The sequence below is a fragment of the Pseudorca crassidens genome, chromosome 1 (genome assembly GCF_039906515.1).
Source record: "Pseudorca crassidens isolate mPseCra1 chromosome 1, mPseCra1.hap1, whole genome shotgun sequence".
NCBI classification, from domain to species: Eukaryota; Metazoa; Chordata; class Mammalia; order Artiodactyla; family Delphinidae; genus Pseudorca; species Pseudorca crassidens.
In genome coordinates this window covers 127904867-127928655 of record NC_090296.1, presented here as the reverse complement: position 1 = coordinate 127928655, position 23789 = coordinate 127904867, and the positions used below count along the sequence as shown (strand labels likewise).

General features: G+C 35.8%; 1 long non-coding RNA gene and 1 other non-coding gene across 2 annotated transcripts in view; both read right to left on the bottom strand.

Annotated features, from left to right (window-relative positions):
* Positions 1–22923, bottom strand: part of LOC137232892 (uncharacterized) — a 54580-nt gene extending 31657 nt beyond the window's left edge. The window contains exons 1-3 of the long non-coding RNA XR_010947236.1: positions 10217–22923; positions 6594–6632; positions 5360–5397 (exon numbers count right to left, since the gene is read on the bottom strand). This is a non-coding gene — a long non-coding RNA (uncharacterized lncRNA). The remainder of the gene's footprint in view (positions 1–5359; positions 5398–6593; positions 6633–10216) is intronic.
* Positions 5875–5941, bottom strand: LOC137208130 (small nucleolar RNA SNORD109A). The gene has a single exon (XR_010935480.1). It is a non-coding gene; the product is annotated as a small nucleolar RNA SNORD109A (small nucleolar RNA).
* Positions 22924–23789: the final 866 nt, after the last annotated feature.

Sequence of the window (23789 nt, the reverse complement as noted above, 5' to 3'; positions counted from 1 at the left end):
ACTATGAAGTATGTCCCACACACAGAGAAAAAAATATAAGAACAAGTAATAGAAACTCTCCCTGAAAAGCCAAGACATTGGACTCAAAGACAAATATTTTAAATCAGTTACTTTAAATGTGTTGAAAGAGCTAATGGAAAACATATTTAAGAACTAGATGAACCCCACAAGCACTGTCTCATGAAATAGGTGTATCAATAAAGAGACAGAAAGTTTTCAAACAAATCAAGTAGACATTCTGGAGCTGAAAAGCACAATAGCAAGTGTTGAAAAACTCACAAAAGGGCCCCACAACAACTTGAGCTGAAAAAATAAAACTAACTTAAAGGTAAGTCAATTTAAATTATCCAATTATAGGAAGAGAAAATTTATTTTTTAATGGACATAGCCTAAAAGTCCTATGAGGCTACCATCCAGTGTACCAACATATGCATAATGAGAGTCACGAAAGAAGAAAGGAACAGAAACTATATTTCAAGTAATAATGGACAAAACTGCCCAAAGTTGATGAAAAGTGATAAACTACCTATACAAGCAGTCTAATGAACTCCATGTAGGATAAATTCAAACAGATTCATACTGAAACACATCATTATGAAACTGTTCAAATAGAAAGTCAAAGAGAGAACCTTGAAAGCAGCAATAAAGAAGGGACTCATCACATAGAAGTGATCTTCAATAAAGTAACAAGTGATTTTTCATCATACAACATGGGGTAAGAAGGCAGTAGGATGATAGTTTCAAAGTTATGCAATGAAAAGACATTCAACTAGGAATTCTTGATCTGACAATAATGCCTTACAAAAATGAAGGAGAAATTAAGACATTCTCAGACAACAAACACTGAGAATGTTCTTTGACAGCAGCCTTGCCCTACAACAAATGTCAAAGGGGGTCAAGCTGAAATGAATGGACCATATACAGTATATCTGTATATCTTATACAGTATACAGTATATCTTATATACAGTATATCTTACAGTATATCTTATATATCTGTAAATATCCATTTACAGATATATAAGTAAATAATATCAGTAAAGGTAACTTCACAAGCGAATATAAAAGCCAGTATTAATATGTTTTTTGTAACTCCTCTCTTTTCCTATCATATGCTTGAATAACTGCATAAAACAAAAATTATCAGTCTGTGGTGATGAGTACATAAGTATAGAGACATAATTTGTGACAATGACAACACACAGGGGAAATGGAGCAATATGGAAGCAAAGATTTTATATACTATTGAAATTAAATTGGTATTAATTAGAACTAGATTGTTATAAATTAAGAAGTTAATTGTTACCCCTAGGGCAACCACTAAGAAAATAACTTAAAATATATATAGTAAAAACAACAAGGAAATAAAGAAGTTTAAATGGTGCACTCAACAATATCTACTTAACACAAAAAAAGCAATAATGAAGACCAAAAAACATGTAAGACACAGAAAACAATGAACAGCAAAATGGCAGTAGTCCTCCTTTATCAGTAATAACATTAAACAGAAATGGTATAAAATGTGTAAGTGAAAGGCAGAGATTGGCAAAATGGATTTAAAAACATGATCCAACTGTATGTTATCTGCCAGAGACACACTTTACATTCAAAGAGACAAACTGGTTGAAAATTAGATCATGAAATAAATATTTCATATAAGTTGTAACCAAAATAGAGCTAGAGTGACTATACTAATATCAGACAAAATTTGTTTTCAAACAAAAATTGTTTCATGGGTCAATTAAACATTGATAAAAGAGTCAATCAATTAAGAAGATATGACAATCATAAACATTTACACACCTACCAACAGAGTCCCAAAATATCTGAAGCAAAATTGCACAGAATTGAAGAGAGAAACAGACATCTCTACAATACGTGGATACTTCAATGTCCTACTTTTAATAACCAATAGAAAAATTAGAAAGAAGATCATTCTGGAAATAGAGCACTTGAACAACACCATAAATCAACTACACCTAACGGACTTACGCAGAACACTCCACCTAAAAGCAGATTACACATTTTTCTCAAGTGCATAAGGAACATTCTTCAGAATAGACCAGAAATAACACCCAAAATAAGTTTAAATAAATTTTAAAACATTGAAATCAGACAAAGTATGTTCACTGACCACAATGGAATTAAATTAGAAATCGGTAACAGAAGGAATTTTAGAAGACTCATCACACACAAGTGGAGATTAAGAAACACATTCCTAATAAACAATGAATCAAATAAGATTCTCTCATTCTCAAGGTAAATTATTAAATTATTTGAGATCAATAAAAATTATCATACAACATTCCAAAACTTACGAGATGCCAAAAGCAGTACTTGAGGGGAAAATTTTATAGCTGTTAAAACTTACATTAAAAAATGAAGAAAGAGAGAGGGTGGGAGGGAGGGAGAAGCAAGAGGGAAGAGATATGGGAACATATGTATATGTATAACTGATTCACTTTGTTATAAAGCAGAAACTAACACACCATTGTAAAGCAATTATACCCCAATAAAGATATTAAAAAAAAAATGAAGAAAGAGGGCTTTCCTGGTGGCGCAGTGGTTGAGAGTCCGCCTGCCGATGCAGGGGACACGGGTTCAGCCCCGGTCTGGGAAGATCCCACATGCCGCGGAGCGGCTGGGCCCATGAGCCATGGCCGCTGAGCCTGCGCGTCCGGAGCCTGTGCTCCGCAATGGGAGAGGCCACAACAGTGAGAGGCCCGCGTACTGGAAAAAAAAAAAAATGAAGAAAGATTTCAAGTCAATAATATAACCTTATACCTGAAGAAGGTAGAAGAAGAGAAACCCAAACATAAAGCAAGAAAAGGAAGAAAAAAAAAGATTAGCATAGAAAATAATAAAGATTAAAGATTGAAATAATCAATTGAATAGAAATTTAAAAATCAATGAAACCAAAAACTGATTCTTTGAAAACTTCAACAAAATTCAGAAAGTTTTAGCTAAACTGACCAGAGGAAAAGAGAGAAGATTCAACTTACTAATGTCACAAATGGACACAGGCACATTATTACTGATTTCAAAGAAATGAAAAGGGTTATAAACAATACTATGAATAAGTGTATACCAACAAATTAAACAATCTAGATGTAATGGATGAATTCCAAAATACATAAAAACTATCAAAAATAACTCAAGAATAAATTGAAAATCCTAATAGACCTTGCTATGGTCTGAATTTTTGTGTCCCCCCAAAATTCATATTTAAAATTGCAACCCCCAAATGTTAACATAGTAGTAGGCAGGACCCTTGGGAAGTGTCTGGACCATAATGGTGGAGACCTGGTGAATGAAATTCCTTTCTTATAAAAGAGACCTCCACTAAACTCTTTTATTCCTTTCACCATGTGAAGATACAAGAAGTCTTCAACTCAGAACAGTGCCCTTACCCGAGCATACCAGCCCCCTGATTTCAACCATGTTGGTATTCCAGCATCCAAAACTTGAAAAATAAATTTCTATTGTTTATATGCTACCTGGTCAGTGGTGTCTTGTTATGATGGCCCAAATGGACCATTAATAAAAAAGTGACTGAGTCAGAAATTTAAAAAATAAAAATAAAAATAAAAAACCTACCAGCAAAGAAAAGTCTAGGACCATATGCTTCACTGGTGAATTCTACCAAACATTTAAGGAAGAATTGACATCAATACTTCTCAAACTCTTTCAAAAAATAGAGGAGGAAGAAACACTTCCTAACTCATATAATGAGGCCAACTTAACAGTGATACCAAAGCCAGACAAGGACATCACAAGGACCTCACAAACTAGTGAATGTAACAAAAAGAAGTAGACTCACAGATATAGAGAACAAAGTAGTGGTTACCATTGGGGAGAGGGAAGGGAGGGGATGAATTAGGTGTAGTGGATTAACAGGTACAAACTATTAGGTATAAAATAAGCTACAAGCTATATTGTACAACATGGGGAATATAAGCAATATTCTATAATAATTACAAATAGAGTACAACCTTTAAAAATTGTGAATCACTATATTTATACCTGTAACTTATATAATATTGTATATCAACTATACTTCAATTAAAAAAAAGAAGTGATGAGACAGGATATCATCTTGTTCCCAATCCTAGGAGAAAGTACGTCTTTTTTAAAACACCCTGGGTTGTAAATTTTTAATACTTGCCATTTACAGCATTAATACTCTATGTCAATTTAATTCTACACATTAAGACAGCAACCATGCACTATAAATCTACTTATATACTAACATGGATGAATAAACAATTATGTAATTTTAGGATCCTATTTATTAGACCAAAATATGTTCTAGTGTTCCTGTCATTCATAATTATACTCAAATGTTTTTGAATGATAAGAGTTTCTACAGTTCATGTCAGTATCTGGTAGGGCTCTTTTCCTCCCAAATATTACAATTATTAATGTTCACGGCTATTTTATTAGTTGTTATTGAGTTCATTTGAATTACTTTGCTAGGTTCTGGAGAAGTGAAAACATATATTACAATACATAAATAAATAAATAAGTATAAAAATAACAAAAACAATTATTACTTCAAAGAATTTGCGACCATAACTTTGTCAAAAGAAAAACAGAGTTTACCCATTTCTAAAGTATTAAACACCAGGCCCTAGGTAACATAAAACCTGTGTAATCATGCCAAGGAATATACAAACCATTTTCCTTATTGATGGATGTTTCAATTTTAACAACAAATAATGATTAATTATTTACTATATGAAATTTCACTATCTCTACACTTGATTAACCCAACCCAATATCTTTTGTGAGATTAATGTACTATGGAAAATTGAATTTTTTTGTGTTTCAGAAAAATTAAGTACTTCAAGGTTCTTTATCATTTAAAATCTTCATGGCCTTACAAAGATCTCAGAAAGTTTAATATATAATTTTTCACATCAAAAAATGAAAAACACCTAATTAAAGTCAAATTCATCACTGAGAAGAGTAGCAATAATGACCCATAATGATCTTATGGATCTGACCAAAATGCTCTAACTGTGATGATCTCAATCATGGGGTTAACATTCTGAAACCATAATTTGTTACAGAAACTCCCAAACACAGCTTAATTTCACCAAAGGATATTTCACTGCAATAAGAAAATGTATTAAAAAAACCAATAATTTTCCAAGATTCTCCATTTGTCAATCCATCCAAAACTCAGATAAAATAAAATTTAAAATTTGGAAATGAGGGTAGAGGCAATCACCAAAGAAAAGGACACATCATGAAGATATAATCAAGTAAGCCATTGAACAGATGAACACAGAGACTTCAGGGTGTGGCACAGAGCACATGACATATGAATTTTAAAGGACTCAGGTATAGTTACTCACCCCTATTCTCTGAAGTGGAGGCCCTCATTTCAGCCCTTCTACCTCAGAAAACCATAAATAAACAACAACAACAAAAAAGAAAGATATAGTCTCAAAAAATACTCAACACTAAAAATAACAAACACACTAATACTGACTCTATGGTCAATATTTATTATAGGCATGCATGGTTCCCTTCTTTTAGCCCAACACTAATGAGTCTTTCAGTACCCATCACAGTTGCTTGACCCCTTCTTAATGCAACATTTCTTTTGTTTCCTCATTTATTACTCAAGAACATTTCCTTTAAACAAGTTCTATCTACATCTCTGTTCAAAGTGAGCAAAATGAAGCAAGTCTTGGGTCACTTAGCATATATACAGTGAATATTGCATCATAAGATAGGATGCTAATAATGCCTTGCCCTGGGAGAAAGAAAAGACATGCTTGCAGCAGTATTATGTCGTCAATGAGGGGTCACCAAATAAAGCCAGGCTATGAGGGTCTTATTTGTCCTATTAGAGGGGCATTCATCTGGACCTCAGATTGACATCTGGAATGAGTCCCTCAGCATCCTCAGACAATTTTTCTCATCATCGATCCAGACAAGCACCCTCCTAACATATAAGCATTTCCATAGCCAGGCTTATTTTCTTCAGGCTTATCTACTGCGTTATGAATTAAAAACAGCACATATACTGTAGACATTTTGTTTAGTAGTTGAACAATGGAACCCTCATCTACACAGCACAGTAGGCACATACCATGGATTTTTTCGAATAAAATTAAATAAAATCTATTGAGAAAATACAAAAAATTAAGTCAACTAAAATTTCAAGGAGTAGTGGGGTAATATTTGTAAATGAGGTAGCAAATAAGTTTTGATTATCATAGAAATATGAGTAAAACATCTAAGTTCTGAAATGCTAGTAATAAAAAGTTAAATAAATATTTTGGCACATTTAAATTGCACTAAAAGATTATTTTCATACATAATAAAATGGTATAAAAAGGAAATCTATCAACGGTTCTTAAATGTTAACCAAGTTACTTCAAAGAGAGATTTTTATTTAATAAAGGAAAGAAACAATAATGAAGATTCCATTAACAAAGTAGGCATACCTATGGGGAAAAATCTATCATAAAAGCATGCTCCCTGAGCACCTGAAAGAATGAGCTGACAGGACTTGAATTTCTCACATCACTGGCCAGAACACAGACCAAAACTTTCAATAGCACCCGAGTAGCTGCTCACCTTTCTTCCTTGAAGTATGATAACTTTCTAGCCTTTTACCTGCAGCAGAACATCACAAAGAATATAAATCAGATCAGGAAATACATGAAATTCATTTAAAAATCAAGTACAACAATTGGTTCTATGTAATTATTTATTTTACAGGCATCCCCGCATGTCTAGTCCTCATCACACAAATCACGGTTCCTTGGTCCTTTATCACTTTTGTCTATTCATTTCTTCACTTATTTCCTCTCTGAATTCTTGACTCTGCAAATAGTCTGTAATCCTGTCTACAATACTATGCAAATTAGTGGCATAACAGTTTTTTTTTTTTTTTTTTTGCGGTACGCGGGCCTCTCGCTGTTGTGGCCTCTCCCACTGCGGAGCACAGGCTCCAGACGCGCAGGCTCAGCGGCCATGGCTCATGGGCCCAGCCGCTCCGCGGCATGTGGGATCTTCCTGGACCAGGGCACGAACCCATGTCCCCTGCATCGGCAGGCAGACTCTCAACCACTGCGCCACCAGGGAAGCCCAATAACAGTTTTCTTTTTAAGTGAGAAATTCTAAAGTTGTATCCCACCAAATAAAGACTTTGTGAAAATGCTTTGTGATGGGTCAAATGAAAAGCACATGATAAAGGCGTTGTTAGACCTATATTCTAGAAGTAAGATAAGAACTCTGAAAATCCATTACAAACAACCTGTAGAAATAAATGGAGCAATGGCAAGAACAGAAAAATATCAATAGATGAGACAGTTCAAAAGATAAATGGAAATTATTAAAAAAGAACCAAATGAAAAAAGACATTAGAGAGAGGTAAGATTGGCTTGTCTTTTCTCCACACAGAATGCAACTAAGAGTCCTAGGAGGAGTATATCTATAACCTAACAGAAGTCTCTGAAGGATAAAGGCCTGCAAGTAAACTGGGCAACTCAGAGTGCTAAGTAAAAGGAACTAGACCTTAGACGCTAAGTAATGTTTCATTCCATTTAAATGACATTTTGTAAAAGGCAAAACTATAGAAACAGTGATTGCAACAGTGATTGTGGAGTAGGAGGAGAAACACAAGGGGATTTAGGGGTAATGGAATCCCTCCAGATCATGATTGTGGTGCTAGATATACTATTCTATACCTTTGTCAAAACCCACAGAACTGTACACAACAAAGGGTGTATTTTACTGTACATAAAATAAAAAGTATATAAGAGGTACAAATATAAAATTTTAAAAAGGCTGGGACAGGGACTTCCCTGGTGGTCCAGTGGTAAAGAATCCACCTTCCAATGCAGGGGACATGGGTTCAATCCCTGGTCGGGGAACTAAGATCCCACATACAGTGGGGCAAATAAGCTCGTGCGCCACAACTACTGAGCTCGCGCGCCGCAAACCACAGAGCCCACACGCTCTGGAGTCCACATGCTACACCTAGAGAAGAGAAAACCAGCATGCCACAACTAGAGAGAAGCCTGCGCACCGCAATGAAGAGCCCACGCGTTGCAACAAAAGAGCCCGCGTTGCTCAAAAAAGATCCCACATGCTGCAACTAAGACCTGATGCAGTCAAATTAATTAATTAATTTAAAAATAGTTTTTTAAAAAAGAAGAAAGGCTGGACTGAACACTGGTCCTAGTATTCATGTACCCATTCCACACTCTCATATATTGAGCCTATATATTTGTTAGCAGGCACACACTCAAAGGAATACCATTTAATAAGGAACCAGATACTCATATATCAAATGTTGAATACATGCAAAACTGGTAGCACTCAAAGCTACCCAAACTGTGAGCTAACACTAAAATGAGTTAGCTAACATCTTCCCTCACTTGCTTAGAATAGAAATACAGTACTGTTCAACAACAGTGATTTTGTCGCTCATTTTTTTCAGATTTTTCACAATGTATGAATATATGATCCAGACACATTCATTCAAAAGGGCACCTTTTGCTGGCTGCCTGTGAGAAAGGATAGACCCTGAAGACACCCAAGAAATAACAGTCATTCATAACCCTGGAAACATACTGAACCACTTGATTTACACGTGAAAATTGGAGATGACAATGAATAAGGGAGGCTACACCAGCTATTAAAACAATGAGACAAAGTTTTTCATTTCAGTTCTTCATGAACATTATGAGTAAAATCAATACATTTCTGTGGCAAAATTCTACCAATCCGAATGATCCTACTGTCCTTGCATAATATTTAATTCACTTATTTGAGATACACTTTCTCCATCATAATTAATGTTGTAAGACAAGGAAATGCTTTGTATGCAAACCAACATTGATTCCATAACATTTAAAACAAAAACCATAAATGCAAAAATGCACAATAATAAAAAAATATATATACCCATTGAATCAACCAGGTATGAAGCAATGGGCTTCAATTGTGTTTATCTTGGTTTTTCAGTTTACTTAATTATTTCTACAGTAAGATTTTCCACCAATACTCAACAGGATATTCATGGTGCACAGAGTTGTACACCTTCAAATGAAACAAGTATGATCTTAACGTCCTGGTCAGACAACTCCTCAAAATGTTAAACATAGAGTTACCATATTCTCATCCCTAAAAGAACTAAATCTCTACACAGGTATTTATAGCAAGATTATTCAAAATAGCCAAAGAGTAGAAATAACCCAAATAACCACTAACTGATGAATGAATAAGCAAAATGTGATATATCTATAAATGGAATATTACTCATCCATAAAAAGAAATGGAGTTCCGATACATGTCATAAGGTGGCTGAACCTTGAAAATATTATGCTAAGTGAATTGTGGGTAAAAAGACTTGTTCTATTGGAAATGGTTCAAATGCAGATACGGATAAGACTCATTGGTATCACAGTATTCATGCACTTATTCCACACTTTCATATTTCCTGAGCATGTATGTACACCTGAAGCCATACGCTTCAAGATATTCTTCTTTTTACATATTATTTTATACAATCATTTTGACCTAATTTCAGACTTAAAGTCTTATAGCTGTAAATCAACTATACTTAAATAAATGTTTTAAAATGAATATTTTAAAAAGTATCCTGTTTCTCTTCAAATTTTATCCAATAAGTTCTACCACCTTTTGATGTTCCTGGTTGAAACAATTATTGAATATTATGATTATTGCCAAATGTTGAGTTCTTATATCCTGTCATGCTTATAATGTTCCTTGCAGCTTTCTGTAGTAAAGAACTTTACTTTCTACCCTATTCATTCATTCATGCATTCACATATTAGTTTGTTTTTTTTTTTAACCTTTTTTTTTTTTTTTGCTGTACGTGGGCCTCTCACTGCTGTGGCCTCTCCCGTTGCGGAGCACAGGCTCCGGACATGCAGGCCCAGCGGCCATGGCTCACGGACCTAGCCGCTCCACGGCATGTGGGATCTTCCCAGACCGGGGCACGAACCCGTGTCCCCTGCATCGGCAGGCGGACTCTCAACCGCTGCGCCACCAGGGAAGACCGATTCACATATTAGTTTAATAATATTATAAACATCTTAACATCATTAATTAGTTTTATCATCCTTAAAGAGATTTACCAGGTCCAAACATCCCCAAATTGTACCAGTCAAAACCAAAGGGTGAACAGCTCAGTGTCCAGCAGTCCTCTTTGACAGATGCAGCCTTACCCATATATGACTGGTTTTTCCTTCTGTACTTATCTTCCTCCTTCAGTATTCTCAACGTTACAGAGCCCCAACTGTGCGTATCTTATGTAGGTCCATTTCCCCTCAAGATACCAGAAGATAAAAAGGCAAAGTTAGAATAGTATAGCACATACCTTGCTATAAACCACCCAAATTTTTAAACATACCTTAGCCACTGCTATGGCACAGTCAGGCAAAACTTATGTCACAATTCACTCTGCTTATCATTCTGGCCAACATTTTAGCTACCAGATGAGAATTACTAATAAACCATACTTGTAAGACACAGTGTTGTCTTTAGAAAAGTGTTAGAATGAATACAGATAACTGGAGAAAATTGAATTGATTATGGAACACATATTCATATGAAGTAGATAGTTTATAATCCAGACCATATGGTCATAAAGTACAATTTGAAAAATATTCCAATAGGAGATTATGGCATTTGAATCTATATCGGTTGGGGATTATTTCTTCACTCCAAGATCTTCGTTGGTCTTTTCCCTGCTATCTAAAGATCTTCATTGGTCCTTTCCCTGCTATCTACAGTATTTGTCTTGGTATTGCCTATCACCAAGTCTGATCCAAAGTTGATTTCTTCCATTTACTGATACTCCACTTACTGGCCATTTCTCTTTGGACTTTGATCTGTGCCCCATTCTCTAGCTATGAAATGGTTTCTGCTGAAGAACACTGTCCCATCACCTAAGCACTGGTGCCCCATATTTTTAGAGGTCATTCTGTGTAGATTTATACCACGTAATTTTCTACAAACCAATGTCCTATTCATTTTTTTCTCCTGTTCTGACAATATCTCAACACATACTTTTTAGCCTAAAGAACTAAACTTGAGAATTCTCATGGCTCTGACCTTAACAACACAGAGAAAACAAATATGACCTCAGAAATGTGCGTCTTTTCCCCAAACATGGGAAGATTTAGCAAAATATAACTATTTTTAATTATCATCTACCAAAGGCTGTGACACTGTGTGGGTTTTTTTAAGTTGTGAGTAACAGAATGACTTGTACAATCAAATTTAGTTTCAAACTCAGTCTCTACCTTCTTATCTTATAAAAAGGAATGAATATCTTAATCTGTTATTATGGTTATTATTAGCATTAAATGAGATAATCCATGAAAAAGTATTTATCTCAGCATGTGGTAGTACACATACTAAGAATTCAATAATTGGTATATATAATTGAAATATATAGATTTGAAACTACACCACACACACACACACACACACACACACACACACACACACACACACACACAGAGATAATAGTAAAATAATGACCCAAACTCACCATCAACAGTTTTTGAACATTCTTCCTGTAAAATTGGTTTATTGACCATATCCAAACAATCACATATATATATCATTTTATGTGAGTGAAATACAATATTAATGCCTCAAACATAGTTGATATTCAGTAACTTATGGACAAATGAACTTCTGAAAAACCTGAATGTTCTTATCAATTAATTTCAGTATACATTACCATATATAACTAAATACAATTCAATTAGATAAATGAATCATCATTAATTTACCTAGCATTATGACTTGATAAACAGATTACTTATCATTTTACAAGTATAACTTAGGCTGTCACGAGTACCCTTGAGTTTATATACACATGTGAACACTCCCTATTATATCTTATAGGTAAATTTCTAAAAATAAAATTGTTAGTCAAAATGTGCTAATTTCCATCTAATACATATTTTTCCACTGTCAATTGGAAAGACTGTAACACACAAGGAGTCCCAAATTCTCCAGACTTTGTTAACAAATGTGCCTGTTAATCTAATAGGTGAAAAAGTAACTGTTGATTTATTTTATTATTATAAATTATGTGTGTTTCTGTCTGTGTTTAAACACCCATACATATATTTATTTCATTATATATGTATAATGATTGATAATTATTTAATATATATTTAATATTTCATTATAAAGATAGATATGGTTGAGTATATTTTTATGTGTTCTTGGCCATTCACAATACTTACCTTTTATGAACTGCTCATTTATGTGTTTTCCCACTTTTGTACTGGAATGTTTGTCTTTTTCTAATTGATTTGGGTGAGCCTTTCATAGAATATTAACACTAAACTGGTCATATATGTAAATATACAGGTACATTTTCAGTTGACTGCAGAATAAGCAATAGCCCAATTTAATTTTAAGTTAGTGCATTTTAGATACTTTTTCTCTCCTCTAAACCCTCCAATACAGATAACATGAAGAAAACTTGGAAAACACAGTTTAACTGGATTAAAGATTGTATCCATTAGCTATTTATACTGTTGAATCTTCCACATTTTTACAAACTAGGTCACATAACAGCCTTGGAAGATACAAATCCTATTCTGAGATGTTGAAACAATTACAAAAACTGTTCAAATGATGTCAAAATAGACTGAAGTCAATGCCTAAGGAAACTGGATACCACCAAGAAAACTGATAGATAACATTTTGACTTGAAACGTGCTGAAGGGGAAAAGAAGGCAGGCAAGATTTTGGACACAATCCTTGCGGACTTTATAAATGGAATGTGGGAGAAATATGCTCAACTTAAAAATATAATTTATTGGTTACAACTGGAAAGGGGTTCATATCATTCCAGTCACTTATACAGTTTTACATTGTTTAGGTTATGATGGCATGTAGTATTCATTTATAGCACTCTCTTATGAGTGAGATTTAGCAGAGGAACTAAAATAATTTTCATGAAAATAAAATAGGGAAATAATTTTCAGATCTTTTTACCATGTAGTGGGGTTCATCCGATTATTTTCCAGGTTCTGATTTAACCAATGCTCTAGTTCAGCATATGGTACTCAAGCCCACAGCCTGCTGTTGTAAATAAAGTATTACTGGAACACAGCCACACTCATTCAATGGCACATTGTGTTTAGCTGCTTTCACACTACAATAGAAGAGTAGATTAGCTGTAACAGAGTTCATAAATCCTAAAAAGCTGAAATCATTTGTTATTTGGCCTTTTACAGAAAAGGTTTACCAATCCATGGTCTAGTTTAAAGTAAACTGAGGTGATAGCTCCATGTAATTAAAACTGAGTTTTAAAATATGGAAGCATAGGTGGACTGAAAAGGCAGAGCTATCATATTTAGATGAAATTTTCTCACGTAAGCTGACACAGAATATAGGCAACTCTATTTTGATTTTTCAAATGTGAGCATAGTAGTAAGTCCAGAGTTCCTGCTAGATGGGTCCCTGAGTTACTGGTCCTCAGTCCTCATGTTCTCTTCTTGTTTTCTCCTTATACATCATCACTTCAGAGACCACTGTTATCACTGTCCTTTCACATGGGAAGTAAACCCCTTGTTTTTCTATTGCCATGCTCTTCTGCCTATTATACCTAATAAAGGCATGGATGGAGAGATAGATAAATTGATGATACACAAAAGATCGTTTATAAGATGGGTGACTGAACTTGAATGATAACTTATCTATTAAGTTAATAGGCAGATGACAGGTAGAGATATACAGATAAATACAGAAGATAAAGTGACAGACAGACAGATAGATGATAAAGTAGAATGGGGCAGAATTTGAGAATCATTAACATAAGACATTACAACACCAAAGTGCTTCTCAAAACTGAGCACTTCTGCTTCCACAGAAACTTATTTATCTTATATGTCTATTGGAATATTATTTCTAAATTTCTCATAAGATCAAGGATGGTAGTATGTTTTGGTGACAATGTACATTGCAAAAACTACAACAGCTTCCTCTTTCCTGTATGATTGTCATGGAAGTTCACATGTGGGAATCATGTGAAAGCAAAAAAATATGCCATTCAAATCAAACACATACAATTCAAAGGTTAATTTCATCCTCCCTAAATTCAGAGGTTGTGACGTACCCATGTCCCACTTATCTTCAATAAAGAGAGTTATTTCAAGAGATGGATCAATTCTGTTTTAAGAGAACTCATACCAAATGTTTACATCACAGCACAATTCACAAACTATTCCGTATTTCTATGCCTTGACCAAATGGTAATATTATCAATTAATTAAATGAAATATTTCTAACATCAATTCACTCCAATCTTTTTACCTTGCTTTTTCTCTTAGAGTCATCCATTTACTCTCTAACTAACTTATTATTTTATTGTAAATACCATGAAAGCAAAACTAGCCATTTAAAAGTGTGGAATGATTATTTTCTGTATGACTTTCTGGGTAAGACAAGAATATAAATAAAACCAACTCCCTGTCAAAGGGAGCTCATTTTTCAAAACTGTCAAGAGACACAGAGAGCAACACATAAAAACAAACTGTTTAGTTAAGAACTCTTCATAACAAAGTATCTATCACATCCTGCTTTGCTAGCCTAAACTTTTGCTTCAACTATTTTCTATACCAACTAATAAAATGGATTTTATTTCAATGAAGCAGAGAAAACCATGGAATATTATCTTTAAAGTACTAGGGGAAAATGTTAATAATTCTATATTCAGTAACTAATTCCTCAATAAAGAGGACTAAAAAAAAGACACTGTCAGATAAAAGAAAACGAAGAAAAATTATCACCAGTACAACCGGTGCTAAAGAAACCTCTTTGGGAAGATAAATAATGATAACAGAAGGAAACATGGGTCTTCCGAATAGAATGAAAAGCTTTAAAACTGGTTAATATGTGGGTAATTATGAAATATTTTCCCTCTTAAATTCTTAAAAATAAATATACCTATTTAAAACAATTATTCCATTGGCTATATGGTTTAGAGTAGATATAGATATAATATATATGACACCTCTAGCATAACAGGGGGCAGAGACTAAGTAAATAGGTATGTATGTTTCCAAGATTCTTCTGTTTATGTGAAGTGATTTAATGGTCTTAAAGAGTGAAATAACTAAACATGCATATTGCAATCACTAGAAAACCACTAAAAAACTACAAAACGGTAGAGTTAAAAAATTAAAGGAGGGCTTCCCTGGTGGCGCAGTGGTTGAGAGTGCGCCTGCTGATGCAAGGGACACGGGTTCGTGCCCCTGTCCGGGAAGATCCCACATGCCGCAGAGCGGCTGGGCCCATGAACCATGGCCACTGAGCCTGCGCGTCCAGAGCCTGTGCTCCACAACGGGAGAGGCCACAGCGGTGAGAGGCCCGCGTACTGCAAAAAAAAAAAAAAAAGTAAAGGAAAATGGAATTCTGGAAAAAAAAAATGAAACAATCAAAAGCAAAACAGAGAAGAAGGGAAGAACAAAAAACAGAAGATAGACACTGATAAGGAGTACACACTTACAAAGAAAAAAACAATAAAAGAGGTGGACTTAAATCCGCTTTTTCAATAATTATATTAGGTGAACATTGAATAAACACTCCAACTGTTAACAGTTAAACATAACCCAACTATATGCCATCTAATGACAATATTTTATACATAAAGATATAGGTTAAAAGGAAGAAAAGATGAAAAGATACACCATACTAACAGAAAGCATATGAAACCTAGAGTAGTTATATTAATTTCTGATACAGTAAACTTCAAGTTAATGTATTACCAGAGATAGAGACATTTCATAATATAAGAGGGTCAATTTATACGGGAGACATAATCATCATAAAAATTTATATGACTAATAACAAAGTTTCAGATTACATGAAATGAAACTGACAGAAATAAGGGAAGTAACAGACAAATCCACAATCATAGTTGGTGACTTTAAACTCTACTTTTTCAGTAATTTATAGACCAAAACACAATATCAATCATAGAAGATATGAACAATATATATTAACCATTTAAACCTAATGGGCATTTATAAAACACTATAGCCAACAACTTTAGAATGAATGCACATTTTAAGTGTCTATGGCATATTCACCAAGATAAACCATATACCAGGCCAAAATCTTTAAAAATCCCTCAAATAACATAGAATATATTCACTGATCATAATGAAAATTAGAAATCCATACCATAAAATATCTTTGAAGAATAAAAGGAAACAATGAAGGACTTATATATTTGTATAGCTAACGAAATTTGTGTAGCTAATAAAAGTTTCTCTGATTTTTCATAATTGTATGATCTTAACTTAGTTCAGTTTTAGAGTTAAGCAATCCTTACTTGCAAGAGTAAGTCAGCACAAGATTGAAATGCAACCCTAGAATATTGTTCCCACACCTCAGGAAGTTTTGACAGGAAAAAATATTTTTACTCTCATTAACATGGGGCATCCTACCCAAATCTAAGAAAATTTGGAAGATTAAATTCTTATTAAAGAAAGTACTTCAAGTTTCAAAAAACAGTATTAGAGCAAAGGGAAATATTTTGACTGAAAAGCAAGATACAAAACTTTAGGAATTGGGAGTCAACAAGATGGTGACGAAGGAGCTCCCCTCCTCATACAGACATACCAAATGTACAGCTACACATGGAGCAATTTACTCTGAAAGGGACCCAGAAACTAGCTGAACAACTCCTACAAGTAGGACAAATGAGAAAATACGCACATCAAAACAGGTAGGAAAGGCTGTTCTTTCCACACTCTTGGCATCAACTCCACCCACAGCACAGTGCCTTACAATCAGGAGAGAAGTCTCAACTTCTAGCTTCTCCCTGAAAACCAAAGGGCTTGGACTCCATATCTAGCACACCAACTGCTAAGACCCACTAGAGGGACAAGCTCACAAAATCCCTTGCTCTAAAAACCAATGGAGCTTGTATCCACAAGACTTACAACAGTATAGCAAAAAAAGAAACAATTCTTAATAAGCATGTAAGCACTCACCAAGGCTATCATTCCAGCAATCAGCATAGAGGGAACAGGCAAAATTGTACACCTCACAGTTTTCCCCTGAAAGAGTATCTGCATACTTTAAAAGCTGCCGTCTAAAGGCCAGTCTTCTAACTTAGCAGGCACTAGGGGCTGGCTGTGATCCTCCCCAGAGAATGGGGAAGTGGACACCACTCCTCCCCACTCCAGATGGCTCTAATTTCCTAGTATCTCCCTGGAATGGCCTTGTACACATGCCTACACCCAAGATTTCATAGCTTCTGCCCGAGAAATGGGTCAGCAGACCATCAGTCTTATAGTTAAAGGGGGTTCCATTCACAAGTTCCACAGGACCATAGAAAACAAAGGAGCAATTCCTAGCTGGCTATCCCCTAGGCTCAGTGAGAAGGAGAAAGCAAAATTACCCATCTCCCAATTGTTCCCTGAAAGAGCTTTACCTGCATACTGTAAAAGATGGAAAGTTATACTTTATTCTTGGATTGGAAGAATTAATATTGTTAAAATGACCATAATACCCAAGACAATCAGCAGATACAATGCAATCCCTATCAAACTACCAATGGCATTTTTCACAAAACTAGAATAATTTTAAAATTTGTACAGAAAAACAAACAAGCCCAAATAGCTGAAACAATCTGGAGAAGAAGAACAGAGCTGACATAGAGGGATGATCATATGAGGACACAGGGGGAAGGCAGCCATCTGCAAGCCAAGGAGAGGGGCCTCAGAATGAAACCAGTCCTGCCCACACCTGGATCTTGGACTTTCAGCCTCCAGAAATGAATAGAGACACATGCACCATGAATCCAAAGAGAAGGCTGGAAAAAAGGTCGAGATACATCAGAAATACATTTACACGTGGAACACCCAAAAAACACCTACTGAATGCTAGCAGAAGACCTCAGACCTCCCAAAAGTCAAGAAACTCCCCATGTACCTGGATAGGGCAAAAGAAAAAAGATTAAACAGAGACAAAAGAACAGGGACGGGACCTGCACCAGTGGGAGGGAGCCGTGAAGGAGGAAAGGTTTCCACACACTAGAAGGCCCTTCGCGGGCAGAGGCTGCAGGTGGCGGAGGGGGGGAGCTTCGGGGTCACGGAGGAGACCACAGCAACAGGGGTGTAGAGGGCAAAGCAGAGAGATTTCCGCAAATAAGATCGGTGACGACCAGCACTCACCAGCCTTGTCTGCTCACCAGCCGGGGCGGGCGGCGCTGGGAGCTGAGGGTCGGGCTTCGGTGGGAGCGCAGGGAGAGGATTGGTGGCGTGAACACAGCCTGAAGGGGTTAGCGCACCACGGCTAGCAGGGAGGGAGTCTGGGAAAAGGTCTGGAGCTGCCGAAGACGCAAGAGACTTTTTCTTCCCTATTTGTTTCCTGGTGCGCGAGGAAAGGGGTTTAAGAGCACTGCTTAAAGGTACTCCAGAGATGGGCGCGAGCCGCGGCTAAAAACGCGGACCCCAGAGACGGGCGCGAGCTGCGGCTAAAAACGCAGACCCCAGAGAGGGGTGCGAGCCGCGGCTAAAAGCATGGACCTTTACAGACAAGCAAAAGCTAAGAGAGTTCAGCACCACCAAACCAGCTTTACAACAAATGTTAAAGGATCTTCTCTAGGCAAGAAACACAAGAGTAGGAAATCAACTATAATAACAATTAATAAACAATTAAGAAAATGGGAAGAGGAACATACATATCGATAATTACCTTAAATGTAAATGGATTAAATGCTCCCACCAAAAGACACAGACTAGCTATATAGATATATAGAATGGACATAAAAACAAGACCCATATATATACTGTCTACGAGAGACCCACTTCAGACCTCGAGACACATACAGACTGAAAGTGAGGGGATGGAAAAAAGATATTCCATGCAAATGGAAACCAAAGGAAAGCTGGAGTAGCAATTCTCATATCACACAAAATAGACATTAAAATAAAGACTATTAGAAGAGACAAAGAAGGACACTATATAATGATCAAGGGATCGATCCAAGAAGAAAATATAACAATTGTAAATATTTATGCACCCAACATAGCAGCACCTCAATACATAAGGCAAATAGTGACAGCCATAAAAGGGGAAACCAAAAATAATAATAATAAAGTAAAAAAAAAAGGGAAATCAAGAGTAACAACATTCATAGTAGGGGACTTTAACACCTCACTTTCACCAATGGACAGATCATCCAAAATGAAAATAAATAAGGAAACACAAGCTTTAAATGATACATTAAAAAAGATGCACTTAATTTATAGGACATTCCATCCAAAAAGAACAGAATACACATTTTTCTCAAGTGCTCATGGATCATTCTCCAGGACAGATCATATCTTGGGTCACAAATCAAGCCTTGGTAAATTTAAGAAAACTGAAATTGTATCAGGTATCTTTTCCAACCACAATGCTATGAGGCTATATATTACAGAAAAGGATCTATAAAAAATACAAACACATGGAAGCTAAACAATACACTACTTAATAACGAAGTGATCACTGAAACACTCAAAGAGGAAATCAAAAAATACCTAGAAACAAATGACAATGGAGACACGACAACCCAAAACCTATGGGATGCAGCAAAAGCAGTTCTAAGAGGGAAGTTTATAGCAATACAATCCTACCTTAAGAAACAGGAAACATCTCGAATAAACAACATAAGCTTGCACCTAAAGCAATTAGAGAAAGAAGAACAACAACAAAAAAAAAACAAAGTTAGCAGAAGGAAAGAAATCATAAAAATCATATGAGAAATAAATGAAAAATAAATGAAGGAAACAATAGCCAAGATCAATAAAACTAAAAGCTGTTCTTTGAGAAGATAAACAAAATTAATAAACCATTAGCCAGACTCATCAAGAAAAAAAGGGAAAAGACTCAGATCAATAGAATTAGAAATGAAAACGGAGAAGTAACAACTGACACTGGAGAAATACAAAAGATCATGAGAGATTACTACAAGCAACTCTATGGCAATAAAATGGACAACCTGGAAGAAATGAACAAATTCTTAGAAATGCACAACCTGCCAAGACTGAATCAGGAAGATATAGAAAATATAAACAGACCAATCACAAGCACTGGAATTGAAACTGCGATTAAAAATCTTCCAACAGGGGCTTCCCTGGTGGTGCAGCAGTTGAGAGTCTGCCTGCCGATGCACGGGACACGGGTTCATGCCCCGGTCCGGGAAGATCCCACATGCCGCGGAGCGTGGGCCCATGAGCCATGGCCGCTGAGCCTGCACGTCCAGAGCCTGTGCTCCATGACGGGAGAGGCCACAGCAGTGAGAGGCCCGGGTACCGCAAAAAAAAAAAAAAAATCTTCCAACAAACAAAAGCCCAGGACCAGATGGCTTCACAGGTGAATTCTATCAAACATTTAGTGAAGAGCTAACATCTATCCTTCTCAGACTCTTCCAAAATATAGCAGAGGGAGGAACACTCCCAAACTTATTCTACGAGGCCACCATCACCCTGATACCAAAACCAGGAAAGGATGTCACAAAGAAAGAAAACTAGAGGCCAATATCACTGATGAACATAGATGCAAAGATCCTCAACAAAATACTACCAAACAGAATCCAACAGCACATTAAAAGGATCATACACCATGATCAGTGGGGTTTATTCCAGGAATGCAAGGATTCTTCAATATATGCAAATCAATCAACGTGATACACCATATTAACAAATTGAGGGAGAAAAACCATATGGTCATCTCAATAGATGCAGAGAAAGCTTTCGACAAAATTCAACACCCATTTATGATAAAAACTCTGCAGAAAGTAGGCATAGAGGGAACTTTCCTCAACATAATAAAGGCCATATATGACAAACCACAGCCAACACTGTTCTCATTGGTGAAAAACTGAAAGCATTTCCACTAATATCAGGAACAAGACAAGGCTGCCCACTCTCAGCACTCTTATTCAACACAGTTTTGGAAGTTTTAGCCACAGCAATCAGAGAAGAAAAGGAAATAAAAGGAATCCAAATCGGAAAAGAAGAAGTAAAGCTTTCACTGTTTGCAGATTACATGATACTATACATAGAGAATCCTAAACATGCTACCAGAAAACTACTAGAGCTAATAATGAATTTGGTAAAGTAGCAGGATACAAAATTAATGCACAGAAATCTCTGGCATTACATACTCTAATGATGAGAAATCTGAAAGTGAAATCAAGAAAACACTCACATTTACCACTGCAACAAAAAGGATAAAATATCTAGGAATAAACCTACCTAAGGAGACAAAAGACCTGTATGCAGAAAATTATAAGACACCAATGAAAGAAATTAAAGATGATACAAATAGATGGAGACATATACCATGTTCTTGGATTGGAAGAATCAACATTGTGAAAATGACTCTACTACCCAAAGCGATCTACAGATTCAATGTAATCCCTATCAAACTACCACTGGCATTTTTCACAGGATGAGAACAAAAAATTTCACAATTTGTATGGAAACACAAAAGACTCCAAATAGCCAAGGCAATCGTGAGAACGAAAAATGGAGCTGGAGGAATCAGGCTCCCTGACTTCAGACTATAGTACAAAGGTACAGTAATCAAGACAGTATGGTACTGGCACAAAAACAGAAATACAGATCAATGGAACAGGATAGAAAGCCCAGAGATAAACCCACGCATATATGGTCACCTTATCTTTGATAAAGGAGGCAGGAATGTACAGTGGAGAAAGGACAGCCTCTTCAATAAGTGGTGCTGGGAAAACTGGACAGATACATGTAAAAGTATGAGATGAGATCATTCCCTAACACCATACACAAAAATAAACTCAAAATGGATTAAAGACCTAAATGTAAGGCCAGAAACTATGAAACTCTTAGAGGAAAACATAGGCAGAACACTCTATGACATAAGTCACAGCAAGATCCTTTTTGACCCACTTCCTAGAGTAATGGAAATAAAAACAAAAATAAACAAATGGGACCTAATGAAACTTCAAAGCTTTTGCCCAGCAAAGGAAAGCATAAACAAGACCAAAAGACAGCCCTCAGAATGGGAGAACGTATTTGCAAAGGAAGCAACTGACAAAGGATCCATCTTCAAAATTTACAAGCAGCTCATGCACCTCAATAACAAAAAAACAAACAACCCAATTCAAAATGGGGAGAAGAACTAAATAGACATTCCTCCAAAGAAGTTATACAGATTGCCAACAAACACATGAAAGAATGCTCAACATCATTAATCATTAGAGAAATGCAAATCAAAACTACAATGAGATATCATCTCAAACCAGTCAGAATGGCCATCATCAAAAAATGTAGAAACAATAAATGCTGGAGAGGGTGTGGAGAAAAGGAAACACTTGCACTGCTGGTGGGAATGTGAATTGGTACAGCCACTATGGAGAACAGTATGGAGGTTCCTTATAATACTACAAATAGGACTACCATATGACCCAGCAATCCCACTACTCGGCATATACCCTGAGAGAACCATAATTCAGCAAGAGTCATGTACCAAAATGTTCATTGCAGCTCTATTTACAATAGCCAGGATATGGAAACAACCTAAGTGTCCATCATCGGATGAATGGATAAAGAACATGTGGCACATATATACAATGGAATATTACTCAGCCATAAAAAGAAACAAAATTGAGCTATTTGTAATGAGGTGGATGGACCTAGAGTCTGTCATACAGAGTGAAGTAAGTCAGAAAGAGAAAGACAAATACCATATGCTAACACATGTATACAGAATTTAAGAAAAAAATGTCATGAAGAATCTAGGGGTAAGACAGGAATAAAGACACAGACCTACTAGAGAATGGACTTGAGGATATGGGGAGGGGGCAGGGCAAGCTGTGACAAAGTGAGGGAGTGGCATGGACATATATACACTACCAAACATAAAACAGATAGCTAGTGGGAAGCAGCTGCATAGCACAGGGAGATCAGCTAGGTGCTTTGTGACTGCCTGGAGGGTTGGGATAGGGAGGGTGGGAAGGAGGGAGATGTAAGAGCGAAGAGATATGGGAACATATGAATATGTATAACTGATTCACTTTGTTATAAAGCAGAAACTAACACACCATTGTGGAGCAATTATACTCCACTAAAGATGTAAAAAAAAAAAAGACATTCATAAATGAAAAATTTTTTTAAAAAGGACAGAGCTGGAGGAATCATGCTCCCTGACTTCAGACTATACTAAAAGCTACAATAATCAAAACAGCATGGTACTGGCACAAAAACAAACATATAGATCAATGGAACAAAACAGAGCCCAGAAAGAAACCAAACACTTATAGCCAATTAATCTATGACAAAGGAGGGAAAAATACACAGTGGAGAAATGACAGTCTCTTCAATAAGTGGTATTGGGAAAACAGGACAGCTACATGTAAAAGAATGATATTAAAACATTCTCTAACATCATATACAAAAATAAACTCAAAATGTATTAAAGACCTAAATGTAAGAGGCAACCACAAAATTACTAGAGGAAAACATAGGCAGAACACTCTTTGACATAAATCTGGGCAATATTTTTAGGATCTGTCTCCTAAAGCAAAGGAAATAAAAGCAAAAATAAACAAATGAAACCTAATCAACCTTAAAAGCTTTTGCAGAGCAAAGTAAACCATTAACAAAACGAAAAGACAACCTACATAATGGGAGAAAATATTTGCAAATGATGTGACCAATAAGGGGTTAATATCCAACATACATGAACAGCTTATACCACTCAACATCTAAACAGCAAACAACAACAATA